Source organism: Balearica regulorum, chromosome 3 (genome assembly GCF_011004875.1).
Source record: "Balearica regulorum gibbericeps isolate bBalReg1 chromosome 3, bBalReg1.pri, whole genome shotgun sequence".
Classification (NCBI taxonomy): Eukaryota; Metazoa; Chordata; class Aves; order Gruiformes; family Gruidae; genus Balearica; species Balearica regulorum.
The window spans coordinates 102057640-102075356 of NC_046186.1; the positions used below are offsets into that span (position 1 = coordinate 102057640).

General features: G+C 40.8%; 1 long non-coding RNA gene across 1 annotated transcript in view; it reads left to right on the forward strand.

The window, feature by feature from the left end:
* The first annotated feature begins 1687 nt into the window (after nt 1-1687).
* LOC142601312 (uncharacterized) overlaps nt 1688-17717 on the forward strand; it is a 150518-nt gene continuing 134488 nt past the window's right edge. Inside the window, exon 1 of the long non-coding RNA XR_012834915.1 lies at nt 1688-1901. This is a non-coding gene — a long non-coding RNA (uncharacterized LOC142601312). The remainder of the gene's footprint in view (nt 1902-17717) is intronic.

Below are 17717 nucleotides of genomic sequence, written 5' to 3' on the forward strand. Positions count from 1 at the left end.
TGTGCCATGATGTCGCTATTATGACAATGATATCGCCAGTTGTCTGCACCATCCCATCTCTTTAGATTTGGAGTTCTAAGAAACAGCAGATTGGGAAAAATCAAGTAAATGTCAACTCTCTGGACTTAAAATTAGTCCTTTCTTCTGAGGATCTCGTTGCACTTTATACACCCAGGCCAATATTCCTGGGAATTACAGAATTAGATGTTCTCATCTCATATGTATGAGGCACCACACAATTGAGCAGCTTGCCTGGGAGAATACCTGAAATACATTACCTCCAAGAACAGATTCACCTCTCCTTATTCCCATCCTGCGTGCTAGCCAAATAACTGTTCTTGTCCAGCAGTCCTCCGAGCTGAGGCCTGATGGATCCAAAGCATGAGTAAAAGTCCAGCAAAATAACTTGCAGATGCAGTGTTGCAGGACAGCTTTTCAGGGGAAAGCAGCTGCCTTTGATAGCTGAGAGACTTATGATTGGGAGCTCAGGACCTCTGAAAATCAGAACGTCTGCTAATATATAACATCCTGTGCTGAAATACAGATTGCACTGGCTTGGGATCCCCAACTCAGCTGTGGAACGATTCTCATGTGCTATCATCTGTCTGCTCTAACAGTGATAAATGCTCTAACAGGGAGAAAGAAAAATACATTTACTACTTATCCTTTGCTGTTGTCTTTCTGAATCTGGGCAGCTCATTCTACTCTCCTGTTCCTCATGGGCTCAACTATTCCATGGGGCCATCTCTTCCTCCTATTATTTGCAGACTTTGCTCTTCCCTAACCTGCTGGTTACCCACAGTTACATCTGACTTACCTGTCAGGCTTTGGTTTTCTGTTTTCCTTCTTCTCTGTTAGTTCCTCTCCCTCCATCTTTCTCTCTGCACAGTTTCCTTGTCTCCTCCTTCCTTTGCTTTTTGCATCTTTGCACCTCTTCAGTCCTCCCTGCCTTCTCCCTGGGTATCTCCTCTTATATCCTGTGCCTTCAACCTGCTTCCTGTGGAGGGCTGAGCTGTGGTGATGGGACATCCCTTACACAACCTCCTAGTTACTCAGATGCCTGTCAGGGCCTCGGCAAGTGCCCCTGGGAAACCTAAAGAAGTAACAGGAACAGGGGGAGATCTTTATGAGCAGGTAGTTGGAGGTCAGCTAATGTCTGTAGTCATGTGGTAATGGAGTGCTGCAAATGCTGTAAATTGTGAGAACACCCACTGAACCCTGGCTAAACTGTTTTGCATTTGCATAATTTCAATGTGCCTCAGCTGAAAGTGGGTTACTCAGAGTATTTTGCAAAATGCTCAGAATAAACGAACTTGTATAATTAGGAAATAAACTTTTCCACTAACTTTCCAATAACCCACTTCATTTCTCTGCAGTGGTTTCTGAGGTTAGCTGCAAAAGTAGTCATTTCACTCCTGATAAGCTGTTTTCTCTGATTCATAATACAGTCTGCCTATTCACGTGTGGTGTTCTCACCTTTTCCTCTGTCTTTTCTCTGGTTCCTGGTCATTCTCTTTTCTCAGTACAGGCTGCCAGCTCAGGTGTTTTTTGCAGGGCTGCATGAAGACACCTGAATTAGCCTGTTAGCTCAGGTAATGAAAGCAGTTTTTACAGATCAGTATGTTGCCCCTCCTGGGCTAACAAATTCTTTCTCCTGGTTTTTTTTTTTTTCTTCGCAGGGTGTGTTAACCTGGGAAGACTGTTTCTTCTACCTACCTGCACTTGATCACTGAGAGTTTTATCAGGTATTTCTCTGTGCAGAACTGCTGTGCCCCAGCCTTGTCTCCGCATCCATCTCTGCAGCTTCTTTCAGGCTATACCAATGGCTGGCTTCGTGTTCCTTCAAAACTCTTCTGAGACTTGACTTCAAAGATCCTTATAAGTGACAGCTTCAGCAACAGGTAAAGTCATTAACCTACTAAAAAAACTAACTCCTTAAAAAAAACCCCAAACGTTTTTATATCCTGGAAATAGGCCCATAATCAGACTAATAATTTGCTGATTTTCTTCCTGTATTTTTATGTTGTCCGTTCTTATCTCATCTAATTCACATCATGGCTGAATCCATGGTTATTTCTGTGTATTTTTGTGTATTATTAATGTGCATCAGAGTCCTGATAATACAGCATGTACATGTGATTTGGAGAATATATGCATGTGAATATTGCCTTCCAACTGAACTATATCCAGAGAGAGAGAGAGACTGGAAGGCAGATCTTCTGCTTCCCCAGCTAACGTGTATATGCAAAGCACCAGACTGAAGGAGCATCTATATTACTGCTTGCTCAAAGCAGCAGAGACTCTGTCATACATAATACAGAGACATCATTACTAATATAAAACACTGCTGGGGAGAAGGGACACATGGGCGGGCCAAGATGGCAGATGGCTTTTAGTGGCATGCTGCTTTCAGTTCTTCTACCTTTGTAATTTGTGCAATTTAAAGCCTTTGGTTACTGTTTTTAGTCTGCTGTCCATTGGCCCTAGTGGGAGCTTTTGTTGTTGTGCAAGAATGCAGTGTATTTTTAGTGAGGGTCACAGCCAATAGTATGTGCTGTGTTCTCCTGGCGACTGGTGTTACAAAGGCAGGCTAGTCAAGAATAGCTTTTACGATCAGCTGGTTTGCTGAAGAATTGATGAAAATAGCAGTTGTCTTGGCCATATAACCTCTGCTCTGTTGTACTGCAGGATTTTGTGGTTGCTCTGTAAGGCACTAGTACTGAGGTAGAAAGCTCTTTGGCAGCTAAAGTGGAAGGATGGAAATAAAATATAACTTGAAGAGAGGCAGTTTGTAAGTGGGGATAGGGACGTATGAGAGTATCTTCCCCGATTTGCACAGTGATGGAAAAATTCTTTTAGGGGTGAGGAAAGTGAAGGAGCCAAGTGGCCCTTCCTGTGCTTTACGAATGGTGTTCGGGAAACTTGAGGTTATTTCTGGCCCTGTTGTGTGGACCAAAGTCATTCAGGTTCCTTTAGCCTCATCCTCACATCTGTAAAATTAAAAGAAGACTTGACATTTGAAAAGGCATTTGAGTCATTCTCCATCCCTTCATTCTCTGGGAGCTCTAATACTTTCTCAGACCCATTGATGGATGATGCTGGAGGATCACTAGGTGCTGGTATAGTTGATGCCAGTGATAGCTCCACTGGGCAAGACCATGACTGGCCTGTGTGTAGCTGCGGAAAGTTTCTCTTCCTTTTTGCTCAAATTGCACAGGGGCAGTCACAGCCATAAATTCTGCCCTTCAGATGCAGCAAAGGAGGTTGACTCATTTTCTATCCCCAAACTCCTTTTTGGCTCACTTCAGAACCATAAAATTTAGCATCCACTACATCTTATGCAAAGAGGGCTGCTCACTTCTAGCTACTACAGTTGATTGAATTTTTTAGATGGCCAAACAGCCTTGTTGTAGCTTGGCTCAAAAGTGGAAGCACAGAAGTGCTTTGAAGGAACCCATTGCAGATGAGACAAGCAGGAAATGGTGGAAATTCTGTGAGGCACCCTTTCTGCTGTGGATAGATACCTCCTTTAATTTCTAGACTGAAGTAACTGAAAGAAGTAACCCATCTTGTGGCAGCTTTTGTGGCTGCTTCTGAACTAGAAATAAGTCCAAGCTGCAGAGGCTGAAATTTGGATCGATCTGTCTTTCCTCCTTTTTTACAACCCTTCTGTATTTTCTGATGCTTTGCTTCCATCTCTGATTTTTATTTTTTATTTTTGTGAGGCCCTCTCTAATTAGAGCAGGTAAAAATAACTCAACTAAGCACAAGCTCTATTGTACTGCAATGTGGTTTTTCACTTTACACGGTATGCATTTTCACGGCAGTTTTAATTCCAAACCAAATCTGCATATGTACAAATTTATATGCATCTGTTACCATGTGTGGGACTCCTTATACTGAAAAGCCAATGCACAAGCAAGCAATCTTGCCAAGTAGTTTTGTTGCATTTCTGTAATAACAAGAACTTTGGTTCAGACTCACAGCTCAGAGATGCATTTTTGCATATGTATATTGGTTCTTTTGAGTTCAGAAGAGTATTCATCATGGAGTCTAAATACCAAATTAATTCCTGAAATTAGCTTAGGAATTTCCTAGTCATGGTTTTGGATTCTTTTTTAGCTTCCCGCATCCTATATTTTTATCCGTTTCCTTACGCTCTGAACATACACTGTAAGTGGGTTTTTTAAATCAGAATTTGAGTGAACGTGAAGCATGAATGTAATAGCCTATTTTCAACTCTGTTTTCAGGAGTTGTTTTCATTCACAATGCATACAGTAGCTATAAAAAGACATATTATATTTTCAAGGTCTGTCACATTATTTACAGTGTGAGAACATAAAACCTCTCTGATGTTTCCTGATAAACAGTCAGACCCAGTAGCACAGCTGAACAACAGGTTAGGTACATCAGGTGCATAACCAGCTCCAGGTGGAGTAAAAAAGCCAAGGGTATAGGAACATACTCTTTCCAGAGGACAAGAGTGTACTCCGATATCTGCAGTTTCAAATGCTGGAGTATGTGGGTTAACACAAACATTTCTGGTATTTCGTGGCCTAGCACTGGTACCTTCCAGGCAGTCAGTCATCTAAGCAAAATTTCCACATGGGTGGCTGCTGAAAAACACAATGCCCCTTACCCTAGGGTGAATCCTAGTTTCGTTAAAGTCAATGACAAAAGTGCCTTTGACTTCAGTGGGGTCAGGACTGGTGACGTCTGATTTCCATTCGAGCTTAGGATTGCAGATATTGTGCAGGAAAACAACTCAGACTTCTGCTCAGGGAATGGAAGAGCTCCATGGATTTGCAGATCTTTCACCTTTATGGCTGCAGATCTTTCACCTTTATGGCCAAAGAGAGGGTTTATTGTCCTCTGAATCCAAATGTGCCAATAGAAGAAATTATGGCCCTCCTTCTCAGAGGTTACTGCTTCCTGGCTCTTTACATTGTTTAAGGCAAAATTAGCCAGGTTAGTTTATATAACTGGAAATTGTGGTTTCAGATAGGATATTTGACTTGGAGTGAATTGGGGAGCGCCCACACATGCTGTGTAGCCCGCAGATCAAGATAAAACAGGAGGTGCAGAGTTGTCTGTGAATGCTAAACTCTGGGTCAGGAAAAAGACATGTGCCCATCCTTTAGGTCATTAGAAGAGTGCCACCACCTCGTGGCACCTTTATGTGCTTGATACGGCTGAAGGGCTCTACCTACCAGAGCTGTGTGCACATGGAGGTACAACGGCCTAACTACTCTCAGGAAGAACCTTACAAGGGTAGAGGGCTGTATGGGGTTTGACAGCCTACCTGAACCAAATCTTTTTCCTAAGGCTAAGCGAAGAACTTTGATCTCTGGGTCTTACATTCATGTAGGAAAAGCTTTTCCTTGTGTTCCTTCTCTGCTGGTCCTGGTGTTCCCACAGAGTTGCTGCCACAGGCTGAGGTTCTTGGGCTGTTGCTGTGTGGTCTGCTGGTGGGATGGGTTGTTAGCCAGTGATGTGTTCTTGGATTGCAGGGTCAGTGCACCTTCAGAGGGTGGGAGGTACCTCACAACAGCTGTGTTGCAACAGCCACGTCAGGCTCTTTCTACCTTAATGTAGCTTTTGTTTTCTGCTTGGTTTTGGTAGTGCTCCAAGAGGTCATATCAAATAGCAACCTGTGATATGGCTTTCCACATTTACATTTAGGAGCCACCCTCAGGCCTACGAGGTGCTCACAGAAAAATGTGTGTGTGGTTACACACATGCAATGAAAACAGAAACAGCACTGACAATGAGGTGTTTTCCACATGTAAGTGCAAGGCCCTAGTGGGCGTAGCTGGGTTCAGGTATGGGTTCAGGTGCTGGTGAATGCTCTGGTGCATGTAACTGAACAGATGGGTTGGTATCTGGTGTATGCCATTTTAGTGCCCCTGCCATATTTTGTTTTTCTGTAAAATGGTTGCTGCTGTGCTAAAACATTGGAGAATGGTGTAAACCGGACAAAACCAAAAGAAATAGAAAATATAAAGAAGTTACTGTAACAACACAAAAGGACTCCTTCAGAAGGGATCAGAGCTTTAATTTATTTCACAAGAAAATGACTGACTCATTTGAGCAATACACAGTCTGGATCTCTTACATGTGCAAAAGGCTGACAAAGGCAGGCTTCTTGATTTGCAAGTGACAGAAGTAGTTTCGTTATGCAGTATGAGTTGCAGGACTTTGGGCTCAGCTGTGTTTTACAAAAAGAAAATGTTTCCCCTCATTTTTATTATATAGTTCTTCAACACTAGAGTGTCCTCTTTTGTTAAGTGCTGCATACCTATGCACAAAGTGAACAGTCCTTGATGGCTGACCATAAACAACATTTGGTACCTCTGATCTGTGTCTTTCTGTCTGTGGAAGAAATCTAATCTTATTTACAGAAAGAATTTTATGAACATTTATGTATCATACAATTTACTTTCAAAATGATTCCATAACTCCATAATTCACAGACTGCGCCACTTTGGTGCCAGCATTTCTTTTGCATCTTGTTTGTTTGCAAGAAGGTTCTTCTGGCATTTTTTGAATTATAAGTTGGCAAACAAGAATTTTTTCCTCTCAACTTCAAAGCAAACACAACAATAAAGACTTAACAGCTGGATCTGTGTGGAAAGCCTGCTGACACCTTATTTAGTGTCTGATTTTAAATTATGTTAAGAAATAATAAGAAGAGTGAACTTGTTCGAGGTACTTTGTGCCGTTCAAATTCTGACTGTGAAGTCCTGTATCCTATTAGAGCAATGAAACTGTGGCCCTTGTGCATTGCAAGGCAGCTGGGATCTTAGGGTTGGGACAGCAGTACGTGTGCCAGAGCCCTACAGCGTGAAGCTGCTGGCACTTGTGCACCCAGGGAGATCTTAGGGCTGAGAGCAGTGTGCTGAGGCCAGAAGACGGAAGAGAGGGCAGAAGTGATGCTACGCTTCGTTTTGTTGTAGCTATTGTGCTGAGTGAGTAGATCTGCAGGCTAATTTCCAGGACAAACAATTGAAACAGCAAACTCACAAGGGATGTTTTGGACTCTTCTGTGAAGGTTTTTAAGTCCAAGTTGAACAGCTATCCATTAGAGAAGGTCTAGGTGTAGTTGATCCTGCCTGGCTGCAAGGAGCTGGGCCAGAAGATCTCTTGAGGTCTTTTTTGCTGTAAACTTGCCTAATTTTATTATTATAATGATGAAATTCTGGGCAAGAACAACTGAACGGGAAACAAGTAATTCTATTAGCTGGGCAATAACAGAAAAGGGAAATGCTTCTCATTTTTCCTTTTTTTTTATCAGGTGATCACTCTTAAAATGAGCAGTTGCTGTAATACTGTCATCCTTTCCATTATAATGTCCTTTGTCACTTAATAGTGTTGGGTCAAAAGGTGACCCAAAAGGCTAGTGAAAATCAGTGACTTACAGTTGGCTTCACTGGGGAATCAACTTCTCAGCCTCAGGAAATTCAAGGGGATTTTGTATTACTTGTTACATTTGTGCAGCTGTGTCAGAGGGCTGGGCAGCACATCCTTGAGGTGATCAGTTTTGGGGCTGGTCTGTGCTACTGTACTAAGTTGCTGCACATTTTTGGTAGAGAAAGTTTTATTGCTGCCCAGTTCTGGGTTTGATTGTCAGGTGTAGGTCAAGTCAGTTGAATTGTCTTAAAGGTTGCGGATGGAGATGCCACAGCTAAAGCGTCTGGATCCTGCCTGTTTGGTGGCGCAGAGGGTCAGGACCTGACAGAGGAGCTGGACTTGAAGTTTGCAATGCATTGTTGCTAATATGCGGGCTGAACCTTGCCTGGGGAGTGCCCTTAAACTCTCAAGGTGCAGCAGGCACAAGACACACCAGCATCTCATCTGACTGTCTGCTGGCTCTGGGATGAATGCTTCATATGGAAAGGAAAAAAGCATCTAGTGTAAGGAGGTGTTTCCACACCCATATGGACGCAAGGTCAACCTGACCTATTATCTATTTCTGTCTGAGGTAAATAAAATCACTTATTACCAAATGGCAGCATCCATACGGGTGATCAATATGGGGACCTCTGTGGCTTGTTCCTTTCATGAATGTAATAGTGTCTTCTGTTTTCTCTCCTTTGATATTTTTATCAGAATAATTCAGTCTGACAATGTTTTTAAGTTAGTAAGAACAACCAAGGGACAAACAGTTCAGTCACCTTGGCCTCTTTCTTCTCCTAGTATTAAAAGTGAGGCTAGCTGTTATTATGATATAGTATTTTACTCATTGACTTTCTTTTGAAGGTTCATAATGTGGAAGCTGTTTTAAAAAATCAATTTGCATAAATGCTTTTTAATAACAAAAATGTGTTTACTCCTCCTTGACTTATTAATAATTTTCTACATAGCAATTATATACAAAAACTTGTGTGTCTGTGTAGATATATATGTATATATTCACATACACACATACATATGCACAAAACTTGTCTCCTGTAGCTGGAAACAGTTCAACTGAGAAAGATAATGTGCCCACCAAAACAATTGTAATTTTTCAACAAGATCCCAGTGTTTTCTTTGTGAAAAACTAGGATTGGAAAAACATGAGGTTTTCCTGCCAGATTCCATTCATTTTCAGCAGGAACAATCTGCTCCTCTCAGCTGAACGTTTTACAGCAAGAATGGCTGGAACCGAGGAACCAGCTCCTGTTTGGAAATAGTAATTGTTTTTAATGAAAATGCCTGCCTACCATTTGGAGCTAATACTAGAACCACGATTCCACTAGGACAAAGCATCAGCTGGACAAAAATATATAATGCAAGAGGGCAAGATGTCACGTTACCAGGAAAGCAAAGGAGAAGCTCTTTCTTTTTTCCTGCTTTTTCTTTTTCTCTCCTTTTCTATTGGTTTCATCTGTGGTTCCCTAAGAGATACCAGATAATAAAAAGGGCAAGGGCCAAAAATCACCTGGTGGTGACTGGAGTCATGCCAAACCATTGTATGTTTGAAAACAAAGCTGATGGTAAAGGAACAGTGTGTTAGACCTCCCTGATAGTTAGGGTTTGCTTGGAAAAAAAAATATAACCAGCTTGGCAGAAATAATCTGATGTACAAGGAGATAGATGTGATTGAGAGAACCTGGGAGTTCAGCCTTGTACAACCCTGTCCTCTCACTGCAGAAACAAACGTCTTAAGATATAGTAAAGTTTTTTAAGCAGAGGTAGAGATTCAATCATTTCTTAAATATCTCTATTTAGAGTCAGGTTTTGCTGCAGTTCTTATGACTGGATGCAGGTTCGGAAATCAGAGCAGCAGAATATGTCTGGCTACATTTAAAGCCAAATGAAAATTTACAAGAAAAATTACTCCCAAACTCAAAAATCTATGCTGGTGCAAACCCATTAATGGAAATACCTGGCTTTTATGTAACATACTTTGCTTGTCAATCTCAGTTTTCTACCTTCTAAAGCAATGGACTCTGGCAAGGTATCTAATGCACTGCGCCTCTTCCGATCGCTTTAATGGTGTGAGTTGCCATCACTAAATATGAAAGATATCTCCCAATTAACATCAGAAAGTTAAAGCTGACCCTTTCACCTACGCTTGCTGTTTATAAGATTTTCAGCATTTACTGGCTTTGCTGGCTCAATCTTGGTTGAGAACATTAGATTCCCCTCTTTGACATAACTTTTCTGCAATTCAATTTATACCAAATTGTTAACGAGGTCAGAATGTGGCCTATTAGCACAACAAGAGTAGCTTATTTTCTATTATTTATTTAGATTTTCTTTGAAATGGGAGGAGTATATTGGTTGAAAAGACATGAAGTACAGAATTATATCTGTGATAGTCTAAGAATGTTTAGAGAGGATGGAGAGATTTGTAGGGAGAGGTCGTACCTTCATTAGATAAGTTGATATAATAGAAAAATAATAGATAAGGTTTCAGACATGCAGAACTTGCTATTTGACCAAATCAGGGAAATGGACTGTCTAGAATTTAGGCTTTGATTCCATCTATTAGGGAAAATATCTATTTAGATACCTTAAAAATACCTAATACAACGATGACACTATTTATTTTCACAGCAGATGCAGGATGGCTTTTGATATCAATGACCATTGGAAACAAAGGCAACCAGAAGTGTGAACTCACTCTCACCCCAATAATTCCACTGTGATAACACAGGTTAATGCTGAAAATAATTCAGGTCACTGTGTGAATCTACTAGACCATAGCAGGTTCTTCACAGGCATTTCAGTTTATCATGCTGTATTTTAAGAAGTCAAAAAAATGCTCCTTAATCTGTAGCTGTGACAGAAAGCTGTCCCACTGACAAATTTGAGTTTCACCTACAAATCTTCAACTTGTCTTCCTTGTATGTTCAGCATGGCTTGGAATAGCAGAGAAGGAAATAAAGGTTGCAGCCAGCTTTGCAAATGCCCAAATTTCTCACTGCAAAGTGTCAGTCTGGTCTTGTGGAGGAACTGTGTGTATTCTTGGGGTGTTCCATGGGCCACAGGATAGCCAGCTTGGATGGCTGCAACCCAGGCTTCAGCTGCATGATGGAGGTCTGAATGGGTACATGTACTGGAGTATTAGAAACACATACTAGGTTGCACAATTTATTTAGCAATCGACCATCTTTTAGCCATTACAATTAAAATATTTTGGCAGAGTAGTTATTAATAGCTATTTTTTAAAGATTGCTGCTTGGTAATAAAGCCATATTGATAGTCAGAGGGAAATCCTGAAGCTCATACGACAAACCAATGCCTTGGCACTGTAGAAATAAGCCAGAACTCCTTTAAAGAATCATCTCCTCTTTTTCTGAGTTTACTAGCAACACAGAGGAGAATTGTGGGGGGTAATGATAGATACACTGAAGCATTTGCAACTGCATTTTCGTAGGGACTTACAGAACAAGCTTCATTATAATTTGGTGCTTACATTTGCTTACAAATCTGACCTGTTCATTGAGAATCCAGATTTTGCAATTTAAGCCCATATCTACAGAAAGCTGCTCCTAGAAATCTTTAGTTGAAGCTACTGATGGGCCAGACGTACTGTCTAGGCAGGAAGGGCTCAGATGAACAGCACACTGTCTTGGATTCAGAAGGAAGACTTTTCAGCCAAGATTGCATCTTCAGCCCTGTACAAACGTCAGCCAATGAATTTTTGCTGTAAAACCTGGATCCGATGTTCAAATCGGATCTAGCATTATGGAGCATACATTTTGGTTCAGATGCTTGACGTAGATCCTTAAGTTTGAGTATCTGAACACTGCAAGACTGCAAACTTGCAGGTCATCTTGTGGGCAAGCAGTAGATAATAATTTTTTTCTGTTTTGGTGAATGCAGTTCATCTGGAAAGAAGTTGTTCTGCTGCTCATACCCAGATTTACCATTCAAGGAGGAGGAAGAACATGAAATACGACTTTTCTAACATTTTCCTGTATGTTTTGTTAATAAATCCTAGTTTATTAGTCACTTCCTGTTTTGCTTTAGAAGAAGCTAAAAAGAATCTATTAAAAGCCTCTCCATTAATTTCTAAATGGGAATTAGAAAAGATGGTAAACTGTACAATTGCTTCTCTGAGTTAGAGGAATTAGATCTGACACTATTTTCTTGTTCGTGGGACTTGCTGGAAATGGGTATTTCTCCACTGAGTGCTTAGAGATCTGACATAGCTGAGCATGTTCATATCCATTAATAATAATAGCTCTGAGTATGGAGCAGTTTTATTATGTTAAATGGAGTAATCTTATGTTTCAAAAGCTTGTAGTAGGTTTTGAGGGAAATAATGGTGCAAAATGACAAGGGTTTATGCATAATTTTCATGCATACGTTTTGAGTTGTATTTCCTTCTGACATTCTCACACCAGTTTTTGAGCATTTACTGCTGCATCAGTTAGATCTGTTTTGATTCTTCTCTTCCATGAACCCTCTGCAGGATCCAGGCAGCACAGCTTTAATTAGGGCAGCCCAAGAAGACTTTCCAGGTCCCAGCTATTTCTTTGAAACAGAATAGAGTAAGGCAGCATCTTTGTGCTCCTTTCTGGGCTAACCTAAGAAGTGCATGCATATTGAAATTGTGGGTCATAATCTTTCAGTCAGACTCTGCTAGGCATGTCATACCTGGACGAGTTACAAGTGCAACAAGCGTGTCAGCACTGGTGTATCCTTCCAAAGCTGACTACACTGAAGTAGATGAGGGATCTGCTTATTGAGGAATAATGTATGATATTGTATTGTAGGTTACAGTTCGGTAGCCAAGATTTCTCTTACTGGGCCTGGGGCTACTTCCCTCATGATGTGAAGCTTTGACTACATCCTGACTCCACCTTGGGGCCAGACCTTGAGGCATCACATCTTCCTCACTGCCCTGTTTTCCATGCAGAGGGAAACTGTGTGTAGTTGTGTGGGTGTCCACCACTCCCACCCGGCTCACCGGGACCAATGTCTGCCCGTGTTTCAGCAGAGATGTGACATTGTATCCCTGGAGAGAGGCAATATCTGCACTGTATCTGAATACAGCGCTCTGATTTTGTTAATAAAGTTTCTGTGGGCTGTGCATATAGAGGGTTTTCAAAAAAAAGATTGGCTTAGATAAAATACTACTTTCCCAGTTCTTTCCTTTCTTCTGTGCTCTCACTTCTGTCCGTAGCTCAGTCTGTGCTGTCTGTATTGTCTTGCACAGTATGTTCTCTAGACATTATGTTAGCAGGTTTATTTCTGTCTTGGGCAATGACAGAGTGTGTTTTGGTGATTCGTGTTTGACTGTAACAGTGGGGCCCAACAGTATGCTTAGAGTTTATGCAGACAGTTCCTCCACCTCCTGTTTGCGGCAATGTTCTGAAGCTCTCTGTTGTCTAGGGTATTCTGAGGTCAGTGAAGGTCCACTTATTTTCTCTCTCTTCTCTGACAGTAGAATCTATTCTGTCTCTAGTGACTTATATCCCCTTGTTCAGATCGGGCTGTGGTTTTATTTAAACAGAGTATTAGGAAGAGATAAAACAAATTAACGCTTTGAACTCATCCTTATCTAATGATGCTATCACACTACACCAAAATAGTTCCATGCTAGGTCATTCAACTTGAGAGAGATGCCATGGACTTTGTATGAGATAATATGAGAGGAAAGTACAAGTGTGAATCAGGGAGCCCAAGAATGCTATTTCGAAAACATGAACTCTGAAGTATCAATCCAAATCTTACCCACATGTGCTGATATCTATTTGGAGAGCACGTAGTGGGGCCATTGCTTTCAGGTCTAGACAACTTAGTAGGATGTGGAAGGAATGGCTTTTGTACGACTTCAGAAATCAGGTACCAATGTCATTACGGTTGTCAGACATGACTTTTGCTTTGTTGCATAGTTATAATGAACTTTTCCTTTCTGCCTTTTTTAACATTCCATGACTACAGGATTTGTGATTTTTCCACTATTCTTCTGTTTAACATGGCCGAATATTCTGTCTTATTTCACTGCTTTTTATTGATGCTTCTACATTTTGGGGTATGAGATCAGTTGTTCTGATTGTTTCCTGCGATAGTTAGGACTTAACTGTATTTCAGTCGATTCCTTAAAGGTCTTCTGTGTTACTTGAAGCTGTAATACAAAGTTCCAGCCATATATATATGTATATCTATATTTACTGAAATCCAACATTTCTCATAGGAAAATACCTTCAGTTAATTACTAGTCAGTATTAATGGTTATTTTCCTTTGACTTCATTGGAATTGAAATTTTAATTTCAGTTTAAAAGGTACATTTTTCATAGTTTGCCACTTTCTTTATTTCTCTTCTCATTTTTGATTTTTTTGATTTTAAAATGCAGTTTAAAAATGACAAAAGGAAAAATCGAACCAAAACATTTAAAAAATTACGGGTAATTGTGGAACATTGGAGTTCACTCCTTTGAATGGTCTTCTGGAAGAGCCTGGTTCAGCTCTTTGTCTTGATTATATAGGGTCTTAGTGTGGGGACCTGAAGTTAGATTTTTAAGTTAGGCAGTGTAAATCCCTCCCATACTGTTTCACATTTATGGTGAATTCATTTGTGCATCAAAGTTTATGGCCGTAGCCCTTAGTTAGCCAACTTTTGAAAAGTTTCTGTAGAATAGCAGGCAAAAGAGAGGATATTGTGCTTTTAGAAATATGGTTGTGAAGTCTCAGACATCATGGGAAGGCTAAACCAGAAAATACTAGACACAGTCTCTTACACTGGCATTCAATCATGAGACCATTTTCTCAGGTTGGAGTTGATATGGATATTTCTACATGTTTACATTAGGCATTATGAGGCCGATGCCCTTCTCTAGGCTGCTTTCACTACTGAATTTGCTGTCTGTGGACTAAATCTGGGTTCATGCTGAGGGTTAGGGTGATGAAGTCCTTTGTTTTCCAAATGGCTCTTTGTGGACAGTACAACTGTTTTGCAGATTTGCCCTTTGTATTGTAATTGAACCTTCCTACTGACACTGTCTCTGTACACTTAGCTCAATCACTATGGGTCCAGATATGTTTCTCAAGTTTACTTTATAAAAAAATGTATGCAGCCAAGAAGCAATTAAGACAATGTAGACAAATCTTTCCATACCTTTAGTATTATGATAAAGCAATATACTTAAACATAATTAGAAAATAGTTGGGAGAACATGGAATATAGTCTGTTATTCAGTTGAGCAGTTGAGAATAGGAGTACTATCCTTCAAACCAGCTGAAACTGCTGGAATACTCAGTGCCATCATCACAAATGTCCTCCAAAAGGACACACGTATGTGGGCACTCTTTACTGTACATTGTATGTCCTGCAGCTTCCTTACCCCCATGCTCTGAAGTCAGTCAACCCTTCTTTAAAGTATTTGGCCCTGGGCAAGTACAAAGTTGTGTGGCAGGTGAGGGGTTAATGACATGCATGCAGCTGCTAATACTTAACTTCTGAGGCAATACGGTCTTCAGGGGTAATTTATCCAGGCAGGCTCTGACATGAGATGTGACATTTACCATCAAACACAGCTAGGGCCATTGCACATTTTCTTAGGGCTATCAAGAGCTCCTGTTGGCCGCCTTCTTTTTTTTGCCTGCTGTATAGATTTTCATTAACCAGTTGGAGTCTCTCTATTTCTACGTTTACTTCTGCTAGGCATCTGTATACATATTGGTGACTTTGAGCTTCCCTGACTAACTACAGAAGGCTCTTGTTACTTGATGACTTACCAAAGAATATTGAGTTATATTTCAACACAGTGAGGTGAGCTGGAGAGAAGTAATTGTAAGAGAAGATGTCAGCAATCAAATATGTAAAGGCCAGACAGCACTAATTGTAAAAGGAGCTCAGGAAATATTTGAAGGTTTCACTATATGCCTCAAAAATACCTTACAAAGTTTTTGAAGTAAATTAGAAGGTAACAAAGAGATATTGACTCTAAGTGGTGAAAGCTCAAGGACAGGGTGATAAGAACACTTAAGTCTGATACAGATTTATTTGTCCAGATCTCCAGATCCATTAATCAGTCATAAGGCAAGCCTACCATACTGGTAGTAGAATAAAGGTGGCCTGTGGTATGACTCCCATGATGCTGAGCATAGGTGGCTTCATCCTTATAACTGGTGTAGGCTGGATTGGCTCTATGGAGCAGTGGATGACCGAGTACACTTGTTTGCTTGCAAGGGTCACCTCCACAGGGTCAGCGAAGGGACCTCGGACCTAAAGCAGCCCAAGGCCATGCCTGTGCCCTGGGTTGAGGTGGGCAGCCTTAGATGTAGCTGGTTCGGATGAAAGTGCCGGGAAGGCAGGGGCCTCGTTTGCAGGTGCCAGAATCCTGGCAGTCTTTTTTGGCTTATGTTGAAGCCTGGAGAGTACATACAACTACAGCTCTTTCACTAAGAGGAAGGCAGGAAGGTTCTGCAGTCACACCCCTGACCGCAATGCAGATATATCTTTCCTTGTGCCACTATCTGGCCTATCAGTTCTGCTCTCTGTTACTGTGAGTATAAATCCACAAGCACTCTGACATTCAGTTTGTCACACAGATGAAGAATTAAAAAAAATAAAAATGAATTAGAATAAAGGGAAGCAAGGTAATTACACTCATCTTCACAATATTCAATTCAGCTCCATCCAGATCTCTAATTTAAGGTCAGCCCAATAATTCAGTGAACAAAATAGAAGTGGATGCCATTAAAAACTGAATATTTACCAGGCTTCAGTGCTCACTGAACATAGCTGTTCCTTGGTAATTTTTTTTTTATTATTTGCCAGGCTTAAAACTGAAAAATTCTCCAAATAATATATGAAATATAACTATAATCTGAATTTGAATGGCACCAATGCTGGTTTTTGTGATTTTCACACACAGGCTTACCATTTCTGCTTAATTCTTAAGGGGAATATTCACACCTATGCGAAGAATTTCTATTTACTTTTCTCAGTACCTGGATAGTTAGGGTTGGGTTATGGAACCATAGCTGGTTTAGCCTTCTTGTGAGCCTGAAATTTGTTACACCGTATGAAGGTTATTCATTGAATGAATAGGTACTCTCTGTAATCTGCACCTTACTTGAGCTGCTGTCTTTGATGATGCTCTCACCAGAGAGGCCAAGGGCTTAGCAGATATTGCAGCAAAGCAGTGTTTTTCTACGTTAAAAAGTCCTGCTGTTACTAAATAGGTCCAAGCACAGCTCCCAGAAGTAAAAAAGTGATGAATAAGCAAAGCAATGTCATCCAACCTGGAAAACGGACTAGAAGACATTATCAGAAAAATGCTGGCAGTGATGAATGTCTTGTCTACACTAGAGCTCCTGTCAGCAGTAACAGCAATGGGAATTTTTTTAGGAAAATCTCAGTGATATGGAAGCATTAAAGCTGGTTCCTGTAGCTCAGGACTAAGGTGTCCTTCTGCAGAACAATTTCAGACATGCTTGCCTTGTTCCTGGAGTACCTACCCTCTGGATAAATCAGATTTTTATTTTCTTTGGTCTGAGTCCACTTATGAGTGTAGCATTCATTTATAAACAGTATAAAGTTGTTTATTAATGGAGGCCCCCTCTTCCTACTGATGTGTCAATCAGCACTTCCAGTGCTCCCTGGCTGTGATGTTTGAGGTATCTCTTTGCCAACAAAGCTATACTGCGGTATGGGCAGGACTCTGGCTTTCACTGTGAGATCTAAATGAGGGAGAGGGAGGCTGAAGGGGAGAAAGCACATACTCAGATATTAGCAGCTTCAATAATTAGCAAACAGTAAAGAGAAAGCAATATAAAACAATAGATGCTATGTGAGGTCTTTTATTTCAGAACTCTCTCTGTTTCAGGAGTTACTGCAATGTGAAGCTGACTCTTTGAAAGCCCTGGCCAAGGAGTTTTTCAGCTTGTCCTGGTTTCAGCTGGGATAGAGTTATTTTTCTTCCTAGTAGCTGGTATAGTGCTATATTTTGGATTTAGAGAATAATGCTGATAACACACTAATATTTTCATTGTTGCCAGTCAAGGACTTTTCAGCTTCTCATACTGGCCTGCCAACAAGAAGGCAGGGGGGCACCCAAGAAGCTGGGAGGGGACACAGCCAGGACAGCTGACTCAAACTGACCAAAAGGATGTTCCATACCATATGACATCATGCTCAGCATATAACTGGGGGGGTTGGCTGGGAGGCAGTGTGGCTCAGGAACTCACTGAGCATCATTTCTGGGTGGTGAGCAATTGTGCTGTCAATCACTTGCTTCATATATTATTATTACCCTCTTCCTTTTCTGT